The sequence below is a fragment of the Patagioenas fasciata genome, chromosome 9, assembly GCF_037038585.1.
Source record: "Patagioenas fasciata isolate bPatFas1 chromosome 9, bPatFas1.hap1, whole genome shotgun sequence".
Classification (NCBI taxonomy): domain Eukaryota; kingdom Metazoa; phylum Chordata; class Aves; order Columbiformes; family Columbidae; genus Patagioenas; species Patagioenas fasciata.
In genome coordinates, this window is record NC_092528.1 from 15,120,897 (window position 1) to 15,148,089 (window position 27,193).

The 27,193-nt window shown below is 37.8% G+C and overlaps 1 long non-coding RNA gene across 1 annotated transcript in view; it reads left to right on the forward strand.

Annotated features, from left to right (window-relative positions):
- Positions 1 to 27,193, forward strand: part of LOC139828636 (uncharacterized) — a 153,180-nt gene that overhangs the window by 62,556 nt on the left and 63,431 nt on the right. The window contains exon 2 of the long non-coding RNA XR_011740495.1: positions 898 to 967. This is a non-coding gene — a long non-coding RNA (uncharacterized lncRNA). The remainder of the gene's footprint in view (positions 1 to 897; positions 968 to 27,193) is intronic.

Here is a 27,193-nt window from a genome sequence, read left to right on the forward strand (position 1 = left end):
CACCCAGAGCATGTAGTACTTGTCTGTTGATGAACTCTGCTGTTGTTAATATGTTGAAGACAAGTTACAAGAAGATACAAGAAAGTATCTTTTAGTATGGCAGTTAGAGGAAGGTACTTACAGAATTTGAGCTGCTTCACCTTAAATCTAACTGAATAGGGCAAGAAGAGCAGAGAATGTATATGACACAAACTTCACTGCAGGTGCTCAAAGACCCTAATCTGTTTGCTACTTCATACAATTAGGAAGACACAAATGAAATGGCAGGTGTAAGGAAGCATGGAGGATAGGAGGAAAAGAAGGAGGTTAAGCTCTTTGCAGGAGCTGAATTTTGGATGTGGCAGTGGATGTTCTATTTCTTCAAAAGAGGGATAACAATTACAGCACGTCACCCTTGGGAAGGGAAAGGGAGAGGGAGAATCCATGAGACACCTTCTACCCCTGCTGGCCCCTTCTATTTCCCAAAAATGTTCTTTGCTCCCAGGAACACTGGTGATCTTCCCAGGCCCCCACCTCTGTTCACCAGAGCCTGTTCTGCAGAGTATCCTTGAGGCAGGAAAAATCAGTTGTGCTGCCAAGTAAAGTAGTGCTGAGTGGGGTTGAACAACCCAATGTTGCTGTCCCAGTTCATCACAGCTCATGCCTGAGGAGAGCTATTTGCTGCCCACTCCTGCTGCTTCTAGCAAATTATTGCCTCTCCTCATATCTGAGAGTAAGAAGAGTTGCTCAGTGTGGCACTTGTGGTAAAAGCAGAATTTTATGCCATGCTTTATATATCTAACTTTGAACTTCTGCAAAATGTAACTACCAGTTCATAATTCAGCAAAATATCTGAAAATTCTAGGACCATGTTAGTTCTCTATACTGCTAACTGAATCTCTTGAATGTATGTTACAGGTATCCTTAACACTACATGTGCTACACTTCAGTCAAGACAGAACAGAAGTGAAACTCACACCTAAGTAAGGTGAGTCATCAGTGTTCAGATTGTATACAACACCGTGCATCTACTTAATGTTGAACCGTATGTTGACAAACCAACTCTCAAATAACCAAAGGCTGAACTATGTGTACATTTTTGTGATAATGTTTTGGGTAAACTGTGTTGCTAAAATAAGATGGGATGTCAGCAGATAGAAACTGAAGATGAAAAAAGATTGTTAACTATTCTGGTAGTGAACTTGTCGTGCTAATCATCTTTCATGGTTTACCGGGCAGAACCTGAGGTAAAAATGCAAAGTTAAGGCCTTGCTATTTATATATGCATATGCTTCAACCGTACCTATTGTCCTGTTAAAGTGAATTAAAACTCTTCATAAGATATGTTACATCTCAGAAGATTTTGTTCCATACTCCTGAAGGGCCGAAGCACTTTTCTCATTAGCAGAATGACTGCCTGGGTGACAGGTGATGCTCACAAGCATTTGATTATCTATTCCTAACATATTTTCAGGCAGCAAGAAGCATTATATAGGGTCAATGTGGGACATGTGACCAGCTTGCCATAATTTTTTTTCACTTTCTAAGGACCTCTGGAGTGAATTAATAATGCTGTTGTTGAATGATAGTGTTTCGGTTCAATATTTTTTGTGAAATTTCATTATAATATGCTGTTCTGTGTCAAAAATGAAGTGTATCAAATAATATTGTAAATAAAACTAAAATCTTAATTCAGGCTAATGATAAATCACCAAAGTTTTTATGAATTGACAGTCTTTAATTTGCTTTTATCCTCCTTTTAATTAATTTCTAACTCTCTTTTCATTCATTTCACTGAAAGGGTTAAAATATCTACTAGATAATTCTTTGATGGTCGTTTCTCATAATGGGGTCAAAGAGCTTCAGCTTTGCTGAGCACCCATCTCCTTGATAAACAGTGATTCTCCTCCAACTACTAAGTAACAATATTCTGTACTAAGTAGCTACTTCCAGAAGCTGTTTGTTTTTACAGAGGAAATTGTATATCCTTAGGAGTGCAGGAGACTGAAACACTAATGGTATGTGAGACGATATGACACTGTAGACACGATGGTTGGCTTGACAGGCTCTGGAGAAAAAAAAACAACCAACCAAACAAACAAAAAACACAACAGCAGCAAAACAGGTCAAAACTTGAGAGGGAACCAAAATTTGATGAGTTTCAAACTTAAGATGTCTCTATGAAATTGTTTTACACCTGTGGTGCACCATGGGTCAGACTTTTACTTTTTTTCTGTTGTTGAACAAATTCTGTCTTTAATTGTATAACAGTGTTCTCACTATGAGTTACATCACTCTTCACTGCTCCTCCCATCTGGCTCAAATACCTATCAGATTAAGTGTTTTCAGAAGAACATTCCCTCTCAATTCAAAGACAAGTACAAAGAATGAATTACACCCATATAACGCCCTAGTGGAGGGAGGAAAAATGAAAATCTATATCAGGGACAAACCAAGGCTTCTTCAAATATTTTAGAAGTCCTAACACAGTATTTAAAAACAGACTTTCAAGGACTTTTCCAGCAACAGCTATTTGCATAAAGGAACATGATAAAAAAAGACAAAAAAGAATCCACAGGTTTTGACACTGCTCATGTAAGGCCATAGTTCTTGTAAATTTTCTTGGACACTCTTTCCAGCCAGTGGCAGGCTTATACTGGCAGGGTTACACTGGCATTTCAACAGCAGAACTTACAAATCAGGAAAAATAACTGTGCTGTTTAATGATGTATATGATATATTAACAAAAAAAAATGGAGACAGATCTTTGCTTCTCATAAAAATAATAAAATCAAATAAACTTGCTGGATTAACAACAAGAAGGAGAAGCAAGAAAAAAAAACTGAAGTAAAATAATTTGATCACGATTGTCATCTTATGTTTTCACATACTGTGGGAGTTCTTAGTCCTTGCATATGTTCAGCTCAATGAAGAGTGTGCATCTCAGCCCATGTTTCAAGCTGAAATATGTATTGATTTAAAAAGTGAGATGCAAGAAACCCAAACAGTACATGAGGGAGCAGCTGCTGGTTTAAGAGGAAAGGTGGGAGAAATCTGAAGAGAGCAAATGAACAGTGAATTGAAAAACAATCATATGCAGGTGCACAGTCAATATTGTCAAAGTAATTATAATAGGAAGGTCTTGCAGTAGCAATTTGATGAACAAGGCAACATTATACCTGTCATATAACCAGGAAAGGATGTTGTTGAGAGGTTTGTTGAGAATTTGAGCTCTGGGAAGACAATCAGGAATGTGTTAGAATACTTTTTAGACTTTTTTTTTTCCTCTAGCCTACATTAGTGTGAGAAAACCTTGGGAAGCATGAAATTCTTCCAAGAGAGGGAAAGTCTTTGTCTCTTAACCCTCCTGTTGTCCTCTCCTTTCCTCTTATCCTCTGCTAGTAGCCACCCATGACTTCGACAAAGCAGTAACAGGCACCTTCTTGGCTTCATGCTCTGAACAAGTCCCTGTTTCTGTAACTCTCTCCCCTGCTTTGCTTTCCCTCCTTTGAAAGGAATCAAATGCAAACTATTTGTTTTTAGGATTCTTCCTGAAACTTTCCTGCCCTGAGGTTTAACACCTGAAAATTAATGCTTTTAGTTCACATTTTAGGGGGGCTTTTCCACATCTCTGATGATTTCTGGCAGTACTGTTAGTTTAGACTCTTGAGACAGATTCACTGTGGGTTTTTTTTATACTTTTAGGTGGCAATATAGTTCTCTCAGTGGTCACAGCACCTCGCTGAAGCCTGGCACCATCTCCTGTTAGATGGCAGGCAGAAGCACCAATACCATTAAAACCCAAGGGCCACAGGAATAGCTCAATCTGTTGTACTGAGCCGTGGGCAGGGAACTTGGCCCTTCTGGATCAGGATTCCTCAGCCTTGTTTGGATCAAACTCACTGCAGCTGCTGTGATGACATGAAGCTGGTGTGTGTCATTAATGTGGTATTTCCGGCTTGCTCAGTGAATGTATTACCTACTGCGAGAAGAGTTTATGCAGAATTTTAGATGCCATTGCTTTTTTAAATCCAAACAGCATCTGTCTGTGTGTAAATGGTAGAATTAAGTGGACACTGGCTGTGTTCAGATACCCTGTGTATCTCAGTGCACACCTTAGCATATCCTGGTGACACCTAATAAAATCATACCTGGACAATTTGACAAGTTACTTTTGGGTACGTAATGGTTATGAGACCTGGAATATCGTTGAACTTGTTTATATTCATGGCCCTCATGTGAGAATTTGAAATTAGACTTATAAATGTACATGTTTGCACAAAGATCCTGAAGGGATTTTTTTTTTTTTTTTTCCAATATTGTGTTCTTATCTCATAGCCAATTAATAAGTACATTCACATCTTCCACTGTAAGAAGGAGTCACTTTTCTACCAATGAGTCTGTACTAGAAATCTTTACTGAATGTTTTCTAGATTTGGTGCTTTTTGTAAAGTCTCTTCCCTCAACAAGATAAAGAAAAATGAATGAAACACAATGAATTCAGAAAAGTCTATGAAGAAGTTAACAGTTTTGTGACAAACCCAGAATTTTCCTATTTTGTCTTCTATTCTTTTGTAATTTCATAACTCATTACCTGTCTCCTCTATTATAAGTTTGGGTGAACCCCTAGCGCCTTCTTATTTAGAAAAGGAAAAAAAGGAATAGAGTTTTGAATTATTTCTGCAACATGGACATCCTTTCTTTTAATAAAACCATAAAACTGCACCCATGAGATTCAGTCATCATTCTGCCTTAATGTCTGGAGCTGTTAGAAAAATACATTTAGATGATAGAGTTATATTTTCCATGTCTAAGTTCAAGCTATTTTGAGCATCAGGGTTCTGCAAAATGAGGATAAATCGCCTACCTTGTTCAAACACCAGTTTGAACATTTTTGCTTTGGCCAATGACCCTGGCAATAATCATTCCAACCTCATTAAGTCTATTATCAGCTTTTAATCCATTTGGAGGATGAAAAAAATAAAGAATGTTTAACTGTAGGCTATATTTAAATATTTTGTGTAATCTTTTTGTTTGGGTTCATAAGGAATCTTCTGGTGGTAGTTTGTTTTTGTGAGGGGTTTAGTTTGCTGGGTTTTGTTTTTATTACATGCCAAGCTGTGAGCTGATTTGGAAGAATAACCAGTTTTTCTGGCTTGAAATGTGTATGGTGTCAGTGCTAATACCATTGCTATTGACATAGCATATAAGTTTAGGGATTGTACCAATGCTGTTACGCAGTTATTTACAGATATTTTCTTCTGTGCTTCTGTAAAACACAGTTAAAACTATATGTAAACAAACACAGACGATCTCCTGTGTCTGGTAATGTCAAAAAATGCATAAAGAATTTTATGGAAGGCTGACAGGTAGCCAGAACTCCGGTTTCCAATGCCCTTCAGAACACACTGTTTTGTGGTCTTTGTTATATTTAAGTGGTATAGAAAGTCTGTGTTTTAGTGGCCTGTATTATCATTATTATTTAGCATAGAGCATCTATACAATCTGTTGTTTTCATCTTATCTTGATAATCAAAGTGGTGAGAGGAGGGCCAAGACCTTTGTGTTTACTTTGTTTTTAGTTCATTAATATCCTCAGATACCCCTCCTTCATATTATGTGCTGAAACAAGTACTCTGTAACTTGTGACTGTTTAACGTTTAAACATTTGAAAGAAATTGATTACATTGCGAGCAGGGTGATATTATTTCAGGATGGGATCAATACACTGAGAAGTTATTATCATTTGCATTTCTTCTTTTTCTGTGAAATCTGGAAGTTCAGAGAGAAGTGCAGCTGTTTGATTTGTACAGGTAACCACTGTCTTCAGATTGACTGCATCATGTGATATCTTCTCCATCGGGCAGTGCAGGAAGGAAGCTCAGGAAATAAAAGCAACTGAAGACTTGGGACGTGCAGTTTGCAGTACATTACCACTGTTTGCCAAACTGCTAGTACTTGAGCATGAAACAAATTTGGCTTCAATTCAGTTACAAATGCCTGCCAGCAGAGCAAAACCAACCCACTTCTCAGCACCTGGCTTAGCATAGGCAGAACGTTGCTGTGAGGGCAGCACAGCATATCCAGGAGGGACCACTGGTGTAAATGAAGCTGTTGTCCCTGACTGCGGTCATTTCTGCTCTGACATGTTCTTATAGGGAGGCAGGGCTGACAATCTAAACAAATTATTTTCCTTTCTTTTCTTTTGGCCAGTGGGCTGACAAATCAACTATTCCCACAGCTCTAATTACAGTTCACAGAATGTATATTTTTTCAGGAAGTAAAGTTCTTGCCTCAGCCACCAATTCCCTTTGGGCTTTCCCTTTTCAAAGCAAAATTGCCAGTTGTTTGTTCTCTCAAGGCTTTCAAGTTGTTCAACAAAGTATGAAATGACTGGGAAGTAGTAATGAATAAGTGAACCTTTTGGCTTTTACTCGATCTACTCACATAAAGAAATTTTGTTTCCTGTGTAATTGCTGTGCAAAAATGGGGCTTCACTGCTTTGTTCAGTTTCTCTGCTTTAGAACTAATTTCTTGATGAGGCTGTACTGTGAACTGAACACTTTGGCTGGGGGGGGTGGGAATGCTGCTGGAATAACTTGTTTTACAAAGTAGGGAAAAAGTCCAACTCTCTGACTCCTGTGTTGCAAGTTCAGCCAGTCCTTGGTGTGAGTCGGAACAAACTTAGATTTCTTCGCAGCCAGCAAGACTGCCAGCAGGGCAAATGAACGTTCTGGATTTGTTTCCTTGGTTGAACACCAAGAAGGCAGCAGGAATAGAGACCCGTGTGGTGACTTTGCACTGCACAGGGACTTGTGGGACATGAGAGGCAGCTGTGGCGGGAACAGCATTCCAGCAAAGTAAAGCTATTTCCTTTAATAGCTCCATTCTTTCTGTTCTAATTTTTTTTTTAACACCGTCAGAAAGAATTAGTATTCAAAGGCCAGTAGTGGTTTCCACTTAATTAGTTCTATAAACATTTTTTAAAGAGAAGCCTAGTGGGATATTTTCCAAACATGAGTAGGAGCAAGAAGCGGTGGTGGTGTGGAGTGGAGCTCCCCTGTAGACCCCTCGGTGCCCATGTCCGCTGCTGCCCTGGGATGTGTCTGGGCTGGAGCTGAACCCCAACCTCCTGCCTCTGTGCAGCACTGCAGCCTCACCCTGCTCACCAGGAAGCTTTCCTGGGGTGGAGCACTCATGGCACATCCTCTAAGGGCTTCAGTAGGAAGCTGAGATCAGTATAAAGGACTTCTGAGGGTGTCCTGCTGTCCTTGGAGGTGTTCTAGCATCAGTTAAAATATATCTCTGTGTATTGGGTAGTGTACTCAAAACTCAGCTGTGTGTGGAAGAGTAGGCTGAGGCTTAATGACTGTTGCTATTTAAATAAATGCCAGTAGATTTAAAATGTGTTGAGGGAAGGGTAGGAATTAATTCTGTCCACAACACAGCTGACTTTGTACATAACACGCAAACTAACAATGGATTCGTATTTTCAACAACATCTATTGCATTTACTCCTCAAGATAACTCTTATTTAAAGAATGTGAGTATTCCACTGTATCTTTTCTGTATCTGCAGCATTCTTCCTGCCACGTTTTTGTTGTGTGTCTGTTTAATGAAAAAGCATCAGTTTAGAGAACACTTCTATTATTATTTTATTACTTTTCTTCTGCCATGTATTTTAGGTATTTGTGATATAACTAGCTACCTAGCAATCATTAATTCCAATCAGAGTAAGAAACCTGAATCTTCTCCGTCTTTCCCTTATACTCTCTATTTATACAGGCAGATATTACAATAACAATATATTTGTGAACACCTTACCAATACCCTCAAAATCAGAGTTGACTCTTCTAGGCAAAGGCCCCTAATTGCTTTGTAAATTGCAATAAACTTTGTGCTGAGTGTTGAAAAGTAAAGTTGATGTTCTCAATTATTTCGAATTGGCCTGTCTCAGAGGGAGTGACTTTAAAATTGACCAAAGAAATTCATCAAAATGACTGTAAAATTAAGAAAATAATGATAATCGTACATGCAGAGGTAACTACATTTTCTAAAATGACATGTAAAACTAAAACTTCTTTAATTGTTCTTTGGCTCTTGTACCAGTTTCCTGCTAAATAGGTTTTTTATTAGCTTTATTGAGTTATGTATTTGGAGTGTAATTTCGTTAAAGTATTCCTGCTGTTCTAGTATGTTTGCATTTATCCAGGCTTTCCGTTTGGCTATCTTGGATAATCTCATGGGCATTAATAAATTAACCTTCTAATCCTGAAACCAGTGAGAAGGGATTAGCACTCCTGTTTCATAACTGTAGGTTGAAAATAGAGCAAGGAGAGAAATATGTGTTGCAATTGGTAATCAAACATTTATTGTGTTTCTGGAAGGTATTTGCAGGCTTTGAGACCACTGAACAAATATATATATATATACACATATATATATACAGTAGAGTCGTTAAATTTCGTGGTTTAATAACAACCAAGCATTAAGAAAGTGAGAGACTCAGGGATAGAATTTATAATAGAAGTCCTGGCTCTCAGCACTTTAAAAACAGCAGAGTGCTACTTTTCATTGGTTTGGGGTGTTATTCTGAGTGGTAATTCAGGTGTTAATCTCTGGGTAACAATTTGCAGTGGAGGGATCATTTTGACTAAAATCCATTAAGACAGATATTTGGGAGGAGCTTATAAACAGTCTTTTTGGTGCTGAACTTTTTCAATGCATATGGAAAATAAAGGAGATTAAAAGTTGCGATATTGTCTTGTGTGTAGTTTGGATGAGGCATATTGAAAAGTGAAACTTATGGGTAGATAAATGGGCTGAACAGATGCTCACTTGTGCCAAGTTATTATCATTGACATGCCTTATACTGTGGAAATCCTCAACTCTGTTTATGCATGTGGTTAGTGAAGTGCAACTCCTTATCTGAGTAGTGCAGATTTAGCCAGAAGAACAGTGATATGCTTCTCTGTCAAACAGACTCCCTCCTTTTTCTTTCCCTTCAGAAAGACCTGTCTCTTTGAAATTTAGCAGACTTATTTTATTAGTGTTGATACTCAGAGAAGGTCTGTTCCATGCACTGTGCAGAGACAGGATGGGTTGCTCTATGTTCATGGGGCAGCTCCACTGGAAACCACAGTGCTGCATCCATTGCAAAACCAGGGACTCTGATCTAGAAATATATGTTCTATATGCAGATGAACCATGCAGGTTGTAAGATAAAATTTCAATTCCAGATTTTTTTATTTCCATAAATAATGTTTTGAGTGGCAAGTCTCTATATTGAAAGGTTTGAAGTGGATCTTTCTCTTGATTTTCATTTAAAAAAAAAGGAAAAATAATTGCAAGAGCTGTTACTCACTATTAATGCAGATTTGGATGCCAGGGAATTGCCAAGGTGGTGCTGCATGGTGAAAGCAAAAGGCCAGATATGAATAGTGGGCACACTGATATCTTAAATATTGTGGTTCAGCTGAACGCAAATCCTCAATACTGCTTGCTTGTATATGATAGCTTGTGAAATGCAGTGTTGTTTGGGGTTTTTATATGAAACTGGAATTTGCATGCAAAAATGTCTTCTATTTTTGTTTTTAATTAGGTCTTTGACAAAAGAGAATCCTGTCAATTGTCTCTCAGTCTGTTTTGTAGAATGAAAACCTATGGTAAACTGTTAATGTAGTGGAAAAATACCAAGTAAAATATACTTGAAAGGAGATAAATTCTTGGGCTGCCTCACCAGACATTTCTGAGCTTTTGCCATTTGACTCTTCCAAATAGCAAGCTGTTGTAATTCCTTATTTTTAAAAAATGTCAGAAAGTGCAGCTATTGAAAGAAATAACACATAAACTTCATTGATGGTCTTTGGTATTTCAGAAACACCCCCAAACAAACAAGTAAACAAACAAAACAACCCCACCCTGAAATCCCCAAGTTTACTTTCATTTTTCTCAATATTCAGACAAGATAGATGACTGGTAGTTGTCTATCTGTTTGAGCTGGTCTATCAGTTAACCTGACAGTCACTGATAACCATGAAGTGGAAATGATTTTTTGTGTCAGTGGAACAGTCAGTCTTCCAGAAGACATCGTCAATTGAATTGGAAACAACTAACTACAAATTCATAATGTTCTAAATTATGCAATACTGCTGCAAGCAAGGCAGAGTGACATGCAAATGTCACTAAACAAATGAACTAATTACTCAGGAATGTGAAAACCTGATTATTTTGAGAAATAATGTGCCTGAGCTCACTTCAGATCCTAATAATTACATTGTTTTTCTTACCAGGTTGCTCTGGAAAGTAGTGTCTGAGATTGTAATGATTTTCTTCCTGAATAAAATGGAATTAATTATCTATAGTCTGTGCAAAGCACTAAATTAATGTAAAATTGTAGGGCACAAGAACAATTTTAAGACAAGTTTTTTCTGAAAGAAATATTTCAACGAATCCATGCTTCAAACTTTCCTGTTTTTCTGTATTTCCTTAGAACAAATATACAGCAGAATTGTTGAAAATTGCATCAGCTGTACTTGTACACAGGTTTACAGAAGCTCTGTGCATTTATGTCTGAGTGTTGCTGTTGTCAGCACTAGGAGCTGCAGTCTGGTTTCACGAGGTTCTGCTGAGTACTCTATGTTACTTCTGTTGGTAGTTGTTCTCTACTATTATGACATTTTAAAGTTCCTAATAAAATCAATTAATGTGCAACATCAAGTGAGTAATGCAAAAGAGTTCCAGAAAAAGTTCATTGTAGTAAAACAGAATATTTATCTTTCTTGTGTTTCTTCGTCTTTGAGTTCAGGAGCAGTTTTAGGTCCTCTAGTCTGAGAACAAATGTATCACAGAACATGTCTACCAACAACCTAAATCTTATGACTCTAAATGAGCAGTCTCAAGTCATATTGTAAATTAATGAAAGAGACACAAAGATCAGGTCTACACACTCGAAAATTATCTGTAATCTATCTGCCTAGATCGGTAAAAGAAACTCTGATGCTCAGCGGTTTTCCCATTAAAGAAAGCTTTGAGGAAGCATCTGCTGGTTATGTGTGGATTGCTGTGTAACATTAGTGAAAATACTGTTCCATTTTACTTTCTAATCCTGCAATCATTGCCAGCTGCATTTAGTAATAAACATATGACAAATGTAATTTGATCCAGTGCAAATATTTGTGGGTTTAGGATGAAGTACAGACCAGAAAAATCGTGAGATCAAGGCAGCTTTATAGGAAAATAATAGTTATATATACATCTGAGATTTATCTAGTAGTCTGAACTGCTTCAAAGTTGATAAAATACTCTGGGAACAATCTTGCAAATAGTGAAGGATGCTGCTCATTGCTTACACAAACAGGTTGCGTATACAGGGGAAAAAGAAAAAGCAAACACCCATGCTTCTTAAGATTTCAGTTATAGCTAAAATTGTCCTGACTGTCAGGTTATGATAAATGAAAATTATTATGGAGAGGGGACTTCATAAACTTCAGCATTAGCTTCTCGATAAAACTCTCAAGTGCTACTCACTCTTACTTTCATAATATTGTTTTGCATCTTTCTTGAAACCTCTCTGCACTGCTATTAAAGCCTGATTTTGGACAAGACATAAGCCCATGCCCTTAGCCCATGTGGTCGTCAGCAGCAATGTCATGCTGACCCAGGGATTCTTTATGTGTCCCTGGGAGTTTCCAGGTATGAGTAAACCTGTGCACTGCACAGCATGTAGCCAATTAAGTCAATGAGACAAAACTTCATTTTTCATCAGAAGCAGCATTATTGGATTACTGAATGGTTCATGTCCTCCCATGGAAAAATGAAGTAAAACGAATGTCCCCGTGGTCTGTGGTTCACAGGGCAGAAAAGCAGAATCTGCTGAAGAGTGTTGGGTATAGGTGTGTGTAGGGAAGGGAGAGGGCGAAATAGATGCAAATCTACCCACTCAGTTAACTGGAAAGCTTAGAGAGGTGGATTTAGAATGGCAGGTGTTATGTAACTTTTTTCTTTGTCCTCAGGAAAGTTTAATAACAGCCAGTGCTGTGAGGAGTTCAGGGCATGTGCACACACCAGTGCAGCCAGTCTTTCACCACTGGGGTCTACTCAGCTACTAGTTTGGGCAGTCAGTGTTGCAAGAACTCTGTGTTTAGTATCTGATTGTGTAGGTTTTGGCACCTGCTTTGATCCTAGAAATATTTCATTGTACTACCTTGAAATACCACTTCTGATAGTAGTATATAAACAATAGAGATTTGATTTTTGCTTACTGATATATTTCCGATAGGATGAATACAGAAAGGTTTCTTCATCTCTGCTGACAGACTTCTAAACTTTTATAATCTATTCTGTCTATATAAAGCTGAAATGGAACTTCAGAAAAATAGATAAATACAAGAGGCAGTTACAGGTTTGCAGATTGTGCTGAGATTAATCTGTGGGACACATTTGTTGCTATTTGTTTTCAATGTATTGTCAATTCTGGTTTCACTCTGTTGATAAAAGAGATGCTTTCATTATATGTACATTATATTTATTGTTTAAATATGATAATTAGATGTCAGATCTTCTGCAGAGTTTCTGAATCAAAAGGGCTTACTGAATATATAAAAGAAAATGGTAAATATCTGTTTTCTCAGTTGCCAACTCACGCTGATCTCAAAGTAAGAAAATACAGATATATTTTCTCCCCTAGATCTGATTTAAATTACGGTTTCACTTGTTTGTGTGTGTATAACATGTCCCCTAGTTACTTGCAGCAAAACTTAGTTTTAAATCTGTGTTGAAGAAATATATGGAACTGAATGCAGAAATTATGTACAGAGTCTTCAGAACAGTTACCCTCCCACCAGCACCGGATTGGGCACTAAACTTCTAGATTATTAAAGAAGTGCTGGCTGTACTGAGAGTTGTTAAACTAGAGTGATCCCCAAACCAATCTTTTTAACTGGTGTAAAAAATGTATTAGTTGGATCCAGGCTCTGAAACAAGCCTGAAGGATTTAATCGCATTTATTTTGAAACACCAATGGTGGTGTGACTGTATTGACCTCAAAATGGAACATGTTGCAATGAATTTCCAAAGAGATGGGACACAGCAAACACACAGAGATGTCACTTGGTTCAGAGTCAAATTCCTATAAGTATATATAGAAGTATATTAACGTCCATGAAAAAATTTAATGCTTGATCTTGCTTCATAGGAAACAGTCATTCTGTAGAAGAATATTCTTGTGGCATCTTATTCTGAGTCTGTCATGTTGAGATATCCTGTATCATAATTAATTGATTTACTACATTCCCATTTATTGATACATGTTGGGGTTATTGTCTGGAGCATACTCATTAGCTCTTTGTTTAGATTACAGATTACACTTTATGACAAGGTCCTTAATTTTAAGGTTATTTTAGCTATTGAGCTTTGGACTATCTGCAGCAAATCCATGTTGTGAAAGAGAATAAATGCTTTGACCTTGCTAAAAAATCACATTTGTGTAGCAGCCTTCCATCTTTTTCAACTCTTAACTTATGAGAAAAAAACTACTTGAAAGTAGTTTTGAGTAGGGCTTTTTTGTTTGGTTGGTTTGGTTTTGATTTTTTGGTTTTGTTTTGATCTTGTCTGAAGGAGACAGACGAGGAAAATGTGGCAGCAGTTGCCATCAACAGGGTGGGTTATTTTTTTTTGTTACTTTTAATGCCAGGATCAACAGCTTTGCTTGTTTTGGAAAGCAGCTAATTTGATAGTAGGTGAGGAATTGGCAAGTGCAGCCACATGTTGCGTATAATTGCAATGCCAAATTAATTACAGTGAGAAAAACTTGCATGTGACTATAAAACATACTGCATATTGATACTGCTTAAAGAATTTTCCCTATAGAAACTAAATGAGCACTGTAGCTGGTATATCATACTGTAAATTAATTTAAGGTATAATTTGTGAAATGCATTTGCATTGGTTCTTTTAAGTTAGCAGGTTTGCAAAGCACTAATTTAACTATCCACGAGGGAAAAGTATGTTGGTTTTTTTTGGTATATATCAAATCTTCATTTGTTCTGACTTTCAAATTTTTGAAATACCTAATTGGAAACCTATCATATGTATATTACACTAAAATAACGCAGATTTAAAAAAAATATGTTAAAATACATGATCGTGTGTTAACCAGTCAATTATAATGCTGCTTTATATGTTGTTGGTTCTGGCCATTAGTCAGCATCAGCTTGCTGATGTAGTTGTACAGGATGGATTTAGATGCTTTATTAATTGGTCAACAACACCATACAACAAGACATATTTGATTCTTTTAAAATTCATGTTATTTTTTTTTACTATCTTTTTTAATGTGCTGAAAAGAAGATGCGTGTTTTTTAATAAGGCTATTGATATGCTGAGTTTGTGAAGTGTTTGTATGTGACTCCTGTAAACTGTCCCCACTGGACACATTTGATTAAATCATACTAACCTGATCTTTTGGCAGACACCGTGATTCACATGGCCTACTTAGAACTTGTTATGAAACTAAACCTAGAAAATATTCAATCTTCTCTCATCCTAGTTGCATTCAAAGAAAATGCTTGCAAAAAGAGAAGATATTGTTTCCTGAAACTGTACCAGCTGAAGCAATTGTGTCCCTAAACAGAATGTGAAATTGTTATCTCTCAGGGAATGCATAATTTAAAAACTGGTTTATGTTTAAAGCCAGTGAGATCTTTATTTCTACCTGCTGTTGACATCCAATCTGGGTTGGCTTCGGCAGTTTATCTCTAGCCACCATCTACTAGTCTGCTCATAACAGGTCTGGTCAAGACCTGAAATATATATGGGAAATGTGAAGAATCTCAGAAAAGACAGACTAGTGCCCATGGCCAATGTTCAAAGCAAATTTATCCCCAAAACTGATGAACAGAGTCTCAGCACTCAGAAGTCAGGGTTCAACCTTTGTGGTTGACACAGTTTTTACATTCTGGGAGAGGGTTAAAGATGCCATCACTCTACTCCAGGTGCAACTTACTGGATCATCTTCCTTTTGAGTGGTCCCATGCCCTTTAATATCCTCTTTGAAATGCTTACAAAGTTCCCAGACAGCTGGTTTGGTGACAGCAAGAACCTTGTCAGTATTGCTATTCTGCATGGGTCTGAAGGCAGCTCAGTCTATAGTTTCGTCTGGGAAAATCAGGAATCGTTGCAAAGAACTGGATGTATATACTCCTGGGGAGGTGGACCTGTAGGTTTATGTTAGAAAGACTGACTGTGAAACAAGGAGTAATTATCTTGTTTGTTGTTTTGTTTGTTTGCTTTATATTTTATTTCCTTTGATGTTTGTTGCTATTGTGTGGGTTTCTTATTTGCTTGGTTTTTGATCTTGTGCCAGCGCTTATTTTTTTCCTGTGGTTTTCTCTGTTGATGAGGAAAATTTCCTAAAATCTACAGGCAAATGCGAAAGCAGGTTTATTTGGGCCCCAACTGAATGCTTTACTACCCGTTCACAGTCTGGGCTGTTCAATGGTATGTTGCTTTGTTTACAGGTATCTGTGCTTAAAGTGTCTGCATTAGTATGTGAGTGGAGTAATGCATGCATGTATCTTTTATACAGGTCTTCCATGACACCCTTTGTGACATTTTGCACGACGTTTTAATCTGAAATTTCTGAAAATGCCATTTAGCTTTTAGGTTAGACCTCCAGCCAGCATTAATTAATTTGAATTTGGCATCAGTTTACCGAGGCTACAGGTCTGGGCTATTGTTTTTCTGGAATGATGGTATGAGTTGATAGAAAGAAATTCCTGTTTTAAACTACTGGTAGATTAATATGACATCATTCAGCTAATAGACATCACAGTGAAATTGCGATGGTGGTCAAAGAACTCACATAAATTGAATTGCTTGCATGATTTAGCTCAGCCCACTGCACTGATGTCCTGTGTATCTGTTAGAAACAAACATTGGGCTAAATCCAGCTGATCCTGTCCCTAGTTGCAACCAGCCATACACTCACCATGGCTGCATTCTCTAGTGGAAGTCTTATCTTAATATGTGGGAAAAAAAATAAAGTCTTATGCAGCAGGCAAGATGCAAACATTGTTGCTATGTCATGACATTTTTTAGTGACTCAGAATTTAGCAGACATTGTATTAAAAAAAAAAAAAAGCCAATTTGGCAGCAGGGCTCAGGCATTCTCTGGTTTTATCAGCAGAAAGCCTCTGAAAATGGCTTCATTATATCTGTAGTTACTGTGGACACTTTCATTTAACACAACCAGTGTGTATCAGATATTTCTCACAGCAAGGAACTGAGTCTGAGGGACAGCGAGAACAAATATCAGCCATAATCTTGTTAATACTCAGCTAAAGGCAAATGAATAACAAACATCTAAAACAACCAGGACAAATTTCCTACTGGGTCATGTTGCTGATCTTGCAATAAATTCAGTGGAGCCACATTAATTTGTGCATACTGAAGTTCTTGTGAAGTCAATATTATTTTTAAAATGGATTTCCAAGCCACTGGAAAAATAAGAGTTTAGTGGCCATGGAATGAGAAATAAGAACTTCTGCCTAATGGCGCCAGAGGAAGACACTGCTTGAGTTTGGAAAAGAAACAGACCCAACATAGTTCTGTAGTTCAGCTCTGGGTTACAGCTGTTCACTGTTTCTATGGGTAATGTGGAATGTGAAATTCTAAATGTTTGCTGTTGTGAAGCCCTAATGTCAGCAGAGTTTTCTGATGAAGAAATGGGGAAGATTTGCAAATGAAAGTGAGTCTTCTGAGAAAATGGGAAAAATCAGCTATTGTGTGGGTTTCTATACGTTAAGATGTTGATTCTTCCACAGAAACCATTTGTACAGACCATGGTTCTGTGTAGAACCATTGCCACTGCTCAGAGGCAAGAATGTGCCATTACACAGGACCAATTGACAAAGCTTTTGTTGACTTCGGCGTTAAGCATTTTGGGGTAACTTGCAGCTTCTACTGTGACAGAATCACTCGTTGGCCAAACCTGAAGCATTGAACTGAAGTTTGGCACATAACAGAAATGCTATGTTTTTACAGTATAATGTCCTTCTCATCAGATTTTTAGTATTCCTGACTGCAGAGGTCTCTATGCAACACTTATTTTAGCAAATACTCTATTTTTAGATCCTGTTTATTTCAAAATCTAGGTCAGCTTGCTTGGCAAATTGATAAGAAGAATATGCTAGAAGACTAGAATGTGTAGTTCTTCCAGAGAATACATTGCCTTTTTCATACTGGTCATACCAGTTTTATTTCTGGATTAGAAACTTCTGAAAGCTTTTAGGATTTATATGTTATTACTGGAAAGACAATAATTTGGCAGTGATATGTCTCCATTGCAAATATTTTTTTTAGTTATGTAAATTCCCAACTTCTTTTTTAATCAGAAAATATTGAAAAAATATTTCCAGAATTTACTTCTATGGAAAATTTGAGCCATTGAAGAGGACAATTAGCAAGATCAGATTCTCAATGGAATTTGTAACTGTTAAGGCAGACTTCATCTGTGGAACAGAAAAGACTTTGTATTTCATGATGCTAAAGAAAGAAATTATAATCTTTCACTTTTTCGTAATCGTAGTCTGTATAACCTGCAATAAACAGAACAGTAAGAAAAAGGAAATCTTTTTTTTGTGGAAGTGGTAGCCAAACTTAGCATAAGAGTTTCTGAGTTCTCCAAAAGCTTGATGTTGCTGAGGTTGCAGTTAGGCTGACTATCTATGTCATTAATGAAGATAGTAAATAGTATTGATCTCAGTGCAGGCCCTTGGGGGATACCATGCATCACTGGTTTCCATTGGACATTGAGCTGTTGATCACAATTCTTTGCATACGGCCATCCACCCAATTCCTTATCCATCTAACAGTCCATCCATGAGATCCATATCTCTCAAATTGTTTGGCTTATGCCTGCATTTTTGACTAAATATTTTTGGATGCAAGTGTATTCTTCAGTTGTCTCTGGAAGATACTTTTCCCTTGCAGCATCTTGGTTGGAAGTTGGTTGGTCCAGCTGCTTTTGCCTAACAGAAAGCTTCTTATTTGACCGTGTGGGATTCTTTTTATTCACAGTGGTACTTTCTTCCCCTCTTTTTTTTTTTTCAAGTTTTAAAGGATCAACAGATGTTCACAGAAACAGGATATTTCTTTCTAACTATCCTCTCTCCTTCTGCAACTCTTCTCTGTTTGAACTCGACATCCCCTCTGTAGCATAATAGACATTTGCAAAAGTCAACTCTGGCTTCAAATGAAGCATAAGCAAGAAGAACATATGAGCATTAAAGAAGCATAGATCACATTTTTATGCAAATATACTACTAATAAGCTGAGGGAACAGCCCTCCTCTTGAAAATAAACATGCTAGTTGGTAGAATTAGCATCTAAATTAAACTTTTTCCTAATTTTTCTAAAAGGTTATAATTTGTTTTTCAGTTCTACCCCGTTACATACAATTTAATTTGTTATAGGTACTGCAGCCTAAGTGGCTGATACATCTTTTTTCTTTTTTTTGGAAAACACTATCAATCTTGGCATATGAACCTGCCATCATAGGATAATAGGGTAATTCAGCTTGAAAGGGACCTCGGAGGTCTCTTGTCCAATCTCCTGCTCAGTCAGCTATGAGACCAGACCAGGTTACTCAGGAATTTGTTCAGTCTGGTTATGAAAATGAACAAGTATGGAGAACACATAGCCTCCCTAGGCAATCTGTTCCACCGCTTGATTGTCCTTGAAGGGAACCATTTTTCTCCTTTCCTTACATTAGGGATGAAATGCTCTTTTCTCAAAGTATGTGTGTTGCTGTCTCATCTTGCACCATTGTGAAGAGCCTGAAGGACCACCGTGAAGCCTTCTTTTCTTCAGGTTCAACAAGCCAACTTTCCTTCAGCTGCTTCTCATAAGGCTAATGCTCCAGCCCTGAACATCTTAGCTGGCCTTCCACTGAACTCATGTATAGGGAAGACTTGTGCCAGTGTGTCCAGAACTCAATTACTATCTACAGGTCTTAGTTTACACAAATAATTTTGTACTCCTCTTCCAGTACTTTTCAGGTATGCCAACTCAGAATTCAGGTATTCTAAGAACTAATACTACAGGTATTACTGTATAGACAGGGGGTTTTCCATATTGTGTTGTCATTTAAGCCATGTGAAAATAATAATCTTGCTGAGTGATAATCCAAACAGCAAGTCCAATTCTGACAGACAGGAAAAACCCTTACTGAGTTTTATATCTAATGAGATAATACAATTGGAGCATGCCAATTGCTGTGTCCACCGAGGAAATGCAGCACATCTGCTCTCATGACTCCATCAAGTAACCTGGCCATATTCTACACCAGAGGTTTTTTTTCAGTACTATTAAACAGGTTGTCAAATTGATCCTTATCAGGTCGAACTAAAATCAATGGAAGGACTTGACTCAGACTTGAAATCTGCTATTGAGAAACTTATTTGCTGACCTACCTGGAAAAAGAACCCTTGAACAGGGAGATAGAAAAGTTCTCTGGTTTTGTTCCTCTCTTCCTAATCATTGTAGTTATGACTGATCCTCCCGAGTGCTGATCTCCCCCACAGCTCCAGCAGCTGAGTGCAGTGGGGCAGCTCAAAGACTGCCAGCCTTTGGGCATCACTTGCATTGTGCATCCTACTTTGCCAGCTCTCACTCGCTGCAGTTTTTGAAGTCCTATATGCACAGAAGGAACTAGTTATGTTTTCTTGCTTGTGCCTAGGACATTTTTGGAAAGTGAATATCCCAAACTGGAAAGAACACGTTATAATAATGTTTAATTTCTTTTCAGTTTGTTGCTCTGTATCTTTTTCAGCCTCTGTCTAAAATATTAGAAATGAAACAGCAAGTTGTATTTCTGCTTTGATTCTAAAAAAAGCCTCTGAAGAAACAGCAAGCTAGAAATCCCTATTAGTGCCCCGGGTGTTGTATTCCACCTTTGCTAATCAGACATACATGAAAGTCTTTCCAAATAACCTTTGAAGACAGAACCAAAGCAACTGATGTATTCATTTCTACCCCACGAAAATGACCTTTTGCAGGGGCTGAGACATTTCCATTAGTGGATATTTTTCAATAAGGTGTTTAATTTCTTCTGTTTTTTTTTTTTTTTTTTGTCCTTTTTAGTTTTTAAAGGCTAACTTCTCATGTGCCTTGAAGTTAAGGTCGAAATATTACAAATTTTCAGTATCTCCCTAAAATAATTCGAAATCTTGGAGCTAAATAGTACCTAATGGTCTTACTTACTTAAAACTTCCCAGGATCTTCTATAGGTTAGTGTATGAGCTATTTCTATATTTCCCTACAATAAGGAAGCCGTTTTTCTTTTTTTCCTCTCCCCTGGTGAATGGAGGATGGAGTCTTACTTAAGGAAGTCTCTCATTACAATCTGAATAATGAACACACAAAATTGCTTTAATTTAAAAACAGTTTACAGAGTGGCCATGATTGGGAAATACAATGTTTACCTATAAGCTTTGTATTTTTAACTTGTGCAATACAGAACCTATGTTCTTCTGCTCTCAGATCACAGTATTCTGGCAGAGCTACTAAGGAAAGCCTTACTGAGTACCAATAAGCAGCATGGAACCAGTTCTAAAGTTATCCCGCCCTGAGAGATGATTTAGTTCAGTCTGATGTCCCTGTGTCTGTGCAATTGAGTCATGCATGTCTGTACATATAGCATTGTGGAAAATTGGTTTTACGAAGAGTCCAAGGATGTATGATTTGATCAAAACCATATTTAGTCTATAGAAGTGGTATCTGGGGAAGGGTGTTAATGCAAATAGCAGATCAAAAATACTCATCAACTAATTCAGTAAAAGCAAACCTCTTTTCTTCATCTGACAGGAGGAGAAAAACAGGTGTGGAAAGATTCAAAATAAGGTTTCGAAGTTGGAGTTTCCTTGAAAATCGGTGGGATTTTTTTTTCATGAATACTACGTAGGGATTTAGAAAACCACTTCTTGATTAACATCATCTGCACTGTATTGACAGAGCTGAAAGTAAACTGTATGGTATCTCACACATACTTTGCCAGCTGCACTTTCTCTTTGCCCAGCTGTTAACTGGTTCAATACCAGAGAAATTATGCAAACTCCCACCATCCTGAGCTGCCACCTCTCAGTTCAGGCATATGAACAAAACCTCTGCTTTAACGTTAAGAAATGAACTTTGGAATGTGCTATTCTGTATAGTAGAACTGCCACCCTTTTATTAAAAAAAAAAATAATTTGGTGATACTAGACCAGGCATAATGCTGTTCATCTACTGTGGGTCACTCATACTTTTCTATAGTTCAAGGACAGGCTGTGACGTTGGAGGATGTACCCTTGGGATATACTGTCAGAAGAATATTACCTTTTAGGCATTTTTTTCCTTGCTGTGTTCAGAGGAAAATTTTGATCAATGTGTTGTAAGAAAGATAGTTTAAAATATTCATTTGGTTTAGATCAAGAAAGATGACTTCTTTATAAATGATGTTACTTCATACAGATTTCTGAACATTATTTTCCACCCATGAACATGTCATTCCTTTTAAGTCATAATGCTTATTTCTCTGTTCAAAAGCCAAGACGATAATTTGTTTAGGAAGTTATATTTGGGTGTTTTGTTTCTGCTATAGAAAGTTAATGGGATTTATGCAAAAATTTCTTGATTGCTTGAATAAATGGGAAATTTATTACTCCCAGGGAAATAAATTTTGATGTTAATCTTCACATATAGATTTGTAATGCCCTTGGCAACATACATCTACATGCATTTTCCATTCATTGCTTTATAATTGGAAGTTTCATTGAGAATTCTAGGAGTCTGCAATGCATTCCTGTTAGGTGCACCTTGCAAATCTTACTTTCTATTTCATAATTACTCAAAGGTTAGCAAGTCCTGCCTGCAGCAAAGCAAAAATAGAGTTATAAACATATGCTCTATCTTATTTTTATGAACAAATTTGCTATAGGAACTTTTAGGCTGTTAATTGCCTGGCCTTACTGAAGCACAGCTAGTGTGCTCCCAGGTCACACGTATGTCCTCTTGAACGTTGGTGGTGGTAGAGGTAGCTGAGTGCTAGTAGGTGTGAAAATCCTGCAGAGAATAATGTAGGAAACAAATAATTAAGGAGAAATACACTATTGCTGCCAGTGTTGGAACAATGTGTCTGTATCCTTCTCTTGTTTACCTTTTCCACAAGATGGTCTGCATTTTTATACAGGAACGGTCAATGTATAACTCATAGATTATATTTAATACAAATAATTTTTTTGCAGAGGATCAAATCCCGAGTAGTAGTTAATTTTCTCTGTTATTAACTGGCAAAGTTTTCTCCTTTGTTTATAAGGTTAGATGAGGACAGAACAAGCTAGAATTGAAGGGTTTTTAATCTTTATCTGGCAAAATGCTTCTTTCCTGCAAAGTCCATTTTCAAATTTAAGTTTTGAAGTAATTTTATAGCAGTTGTTGCACAAATCTAGGGTTGAGAGGGATTTTTGTCTTTTGCTTCTTGAATAGCTCACCTTGTAGTAATTCAAAATGAAAATGTAGATTTTGAACTTCAAACCGCATTTGCTCACAAGCCTGTTTAGAGCTCTTGGAGCCATGAACAGTGTCTTAGCAATTTACCTCAGAAAGCAAACTCCCATTGAACTCAGTCTTTTATTAAACTTTATACTTCATTATCAAAACTTTGTAGCTTGTGAATTACAATCAGAATATCATATTTGATGTACTCTCCCTCTCAGGCCTCAGTAAAATCAACAAATCCTTTTATGGAAAATTATTATTCACTTTATATCCCCTTTTGTTGTGATCCCTAGATTTTAAACCTCCCTTTTTATACAGTATCATTTCCTGCCTCTCTTTCATTTTGGGTATACAACAAAAATAGGTAAATTCTGACTTTTTATTGTGGACTCTTTAAGATGGCCTGCATTTCTGTGCTAAATTATCTGCATCTTTTTTAGACCGCCCTATAAGAAGCTGAAGGCATTCATGTCTGTTTTGTCAGCTGAGTTAGGAAAAAAAAAAAAGTGAGCCATGAAAAGACCTTTAGAGAGACAACTCAGTGCAGCTATTTTAAGATATACTTAAGATGTATTTACAGTGGACACTTAGTCCACTGTCATACTCCCTAGGGAGAATTTCAGCGTCTGTTTCCCTTTCTCTCCCGAAATGACTGTCTCCAAGGAGTCTAATAGTCCCACTTACTTTGTTAACAAACTGATTTACTCTCTCTTGATTTTCTTGCAGAGCTTGTGACAGAAGCCAGTGGAGCAGAGTGTAGGGGCTGCAGTGTCAGCCACTGAAACAAGCTCTCCTGTAGCGCGAGCTGGCAGAGCACAGGGCTGCGTGCTTACTCTTCTCCCCTCTTCCCTCTGTCTTTCTGCCTTATGGCAGGTAGGGTTTATATAGACATAGTATATTTTATTTTCTATTAAATGGAATGCAGGATGTGTTTGTGCCACATGTTGGCTGGTACATCTAGCATTACAGGAACCTGCTTGGTTACGTGTGAGGAAAGAAATGAGTCTTTTTAGCTTCCTGTTCTTAATGGCCTCAGAACTGGTACAGAAGGACTTGGGGCTCCAATAGGCAAGGGGATGGTGTGAGGCAGGGGGGTGTAAGGAGGGTTTGAGGGTGCAAGGCTTGCTGGGTTGCTAATGAGTTACTGTGTAGATCAAAATGTGTTCAATCTGACAGCATCTTTCGCATACTGTCTGTACAGGACAGTCCTTGGAACCAAACTATCCCCAGATGAACTATAGCACTGAAAGGAAACTGCTTCATCAAGCCCAAAAATAGGATCCAAGCACAAACATAAAATATACATGATCAGAGAGGATCAGGGCATGGAAAGAACTGAATAAAGTACTTGTGACAAGGTAGTTGTACCTTTTATCTTCGAGGACGTGGAGTTTCTGTCTCCATCAACAGATGAGATGAATCTTCTTTTTCATCTCAGTGGCTTTAATTTTGTCTCTAATTTCTAGATTTGCTTTGTTTGGCTTCCAGACACTGCTTTTTGCTGTGATGCTGCCTGCAGGAGTAGAGACGCCTATCGTGCCTAATATTTTCTTCCTGAGTGAGCTCGTTCATTGGTGTGATGACTTGATTACGTCTTTTTGTCTGATTAACATTTTTAGGTTATCATTTTCTGTAATCTTTCTGTTATTTCTGTGACTGTGTGACTGTGTTTGGTGTTGGGTTTGGTTTTTGTTTGTATTGGGTTTTTTTTGTTTGGTTGGGGTTTTTTTCGTTTTGTTTTTCTTGTCCAATTTATTAACATCATTCAAAAAAGAACGGATTGTGTGTAGTTTCCCACATCTGTTTACATGCCCGTGTTATGCACAGTGTGCACCAATGGCTGACTGGCTGGAAGGAGGCTTGGCACAACAGTTCCTGCAGGCCTTGATGAACACTAAGTTGACCGTGAGCCAGCAATATGCCCTTGTGACAAAGGCAGCTAACAGCCTCCTGGGCTACATTAGAAAGAGCATTGCCAGCAGGTCAAAAGAGGTGATCCTTGTCCTCTGCTCAGCACTGCTGAGACACCTTTAGAGTGCTGGTCCAGTTCTGTCTTCCCCACTTCAAGAGCGACACAGGCTTACTGAAGCAAGTCCAGTGAAAGGCCATGAGGATGACTATAGGCTTGGTTCACCTCTCATACCAGGAGACGCTGAGAGAACTGGGGTTGTTTAGCCTGGAGAAGAGAAGTGTCTTAAAGTGTCTCATGGGAGAGTGTAAAAAGGATGGAGCCAAACTCTTCTTAGGGATATCCAGAGACAGGGCAAGGAGCAATGGGCCCAAACTGAAGTACAAGAAATTCCATTTGAGCATAAGAAAAACCTTCCTGGATTTCTCTGTGTGAACAAAACTGTTTCAAAGTCCCAGTTTTGTTGACAAACATTATAAAAATTCATCTTTGAAACTGTGAATGAAAGGAGAGTTTCCAAACATCAGACCTGACTAGCCCTAAGTAGCTTTTTGTACATAAATTGGTATCAGTTATAGAGCGTGAGCACATAGCAGCCGATTTCTTCCAGAGAAATTTGGCAGTGGAAAGTACACAGCAAGAAGATATTTAGGTAATCTCTTTCCTGCTCAAGTAATTTGACAAGTAACCTGGAAAGGAGCAATCAGAATCTGTTCACCGTAACACTGTAAAAAGAGAAGAACTTCTCTAGAATACCTCTGTGTACCTCAGAGCAGAACTTGCCACTCTTTCCCTTCTCTAAGGACCTTATATGCTGGGTCTGTGCTTGTCTTCCTATGGAAATCTCTTGCAGATAAAATATTTGTGTTTTTTCAATTAGGCCTGCATCTAATTGTGTCTGCTATACTAGTTCATCAAGAAGATGGGACTAACCTTACCCTGCCTCTGCAGATTTACATAGGGATTGGAAGCTGTTAGAGCTTTAATCCTTTCGCTAAAGCAGGAAGGTGAGTGGAGATTACATACTGGACCATGCAGTCTCTCTTTGTGTACAGTCCGCTCTGCAAATTATTTATAACTGTTAAATCCTTAAGGGATAGGGACTGTTTATGTGAATGCACAGTGTCCCTGTTAACTCTGGGACATTCCATACAAGGTACAGGCCAAGGATTTCAGCTCCCACCTGGATCTTTCCTTATACCACAGATACCTTTTCAAGATTTTCTAGTATGAACTTTCCTGAAAAATTGTCTCTGCAGCTAGTTCTAACTTTTGCATAAATTTCCATAGGAGTTTCAGGAGATTCCATAAAGTTCCTACCTCATTTCTTGTTTTCCTGCTTCCCTCTCCCGACAAACAGAGCTGGAGTAACGAGAATCATAGAGCAGGGTTGGGTCAATGATATGCTCTTTTTCACAAATAAAAAGTAAGGTGAAATGCACAGACCACTGGATCTATTCAGTGGGCTAAACATGTAGCGGAGTGATGCAGATGACTAAGTGCAAGAAGGTTAAGCTTTCTAAGCACTCCTGAAGATCAATTTGCTGGACACCTGCTGTTCACTTTCTATTTTATGGAAGTAGGTCAGGGAGCAACTAATGGACATCTCACATGCTTGACATTTATTATTTTTAGTCATTTTTTTTTCCTTTTATTGATGGCTTTTACACACTTGATCGTGTTGAAAGCTGCCCTGAAGATATTTGCATTTGAATCAAAGTCTGAGTATTCAGGGAGAAAGCCAGGTCAGATAAAAGTCAAGATGTCCCTTCACAATGAGACAGTTTGCTCTCTGAGAGAAGCCAATAACCCATTCACTTGACAGATTAAAATGACAGATAAAACGCCTGAGGCACAGTCTTATTACGTGAGTTCAACAGACTGCGGACATAAATGGCTTTATTTTATACCTACATTTGCCCTCAGGATGCTTTACTTTTCTTGAAATATGAAAGTTGAAGCAATGATATTTATGCATCATTAGTTCCACGGTAAAGGTGAGAACTCAAGGAAGTGTTCATAGGCATGCTGTGGTAGGGTGTCAGTGATACTGGCTAATTGGTATTTTTAGGAACCCCACAGATCAGTTGAACATGCGTGACACATGAGCTAACACGGGGGAAAAATGACTGCAAAACAGATCTACACAAATACAACCCACTAGCTGCCAAACAGGGCAAAACAGAATTGACGTGAAACTGGAAAATCATCTATTTATCAGGAAGCGTACAACCTCCTTTTTTCATGCCAGGAATCTATGTTGTAGCACTCCTTGGCAATAGACATGAGGTAGGTAGAAAGCCTACGTATTGCTGTACCAGTGCCTGTAACAAACCTCTCTCTTCATGAGAATTCTCAAATTCCACTCACAGCATTGACAAAAGCTGAAGATTTTTAACTTGTGTAAGAAGACAATTAGACCTTTTATATTTAGCTTATTCTCAAAGAGTACCTCTGGGATGTAGCAATGTCATTTCTTCTTATCTGCATTAGCATGTGAGAACAACATCATTTGGTATGGATGAAACTAATTGTATAATTTATCCATCATTCAGCACACTAAAGATAGAGGAAAGGAATTTGAAAATTCACCCTGAAAAAGCATAAAGAGAAATTCAGCACACCCAAACCCAGCCATGTATTCTAGAATATGCATACTGCATTGATGCCAGAAGTGCTGTGGAATACTTAGAGAATGTCTTTGAAGTCTAAATAGTTTGAAGTCTAGTTTAAATAGTCTAAACACCCGAAGTGTTTATGTAAATACCTA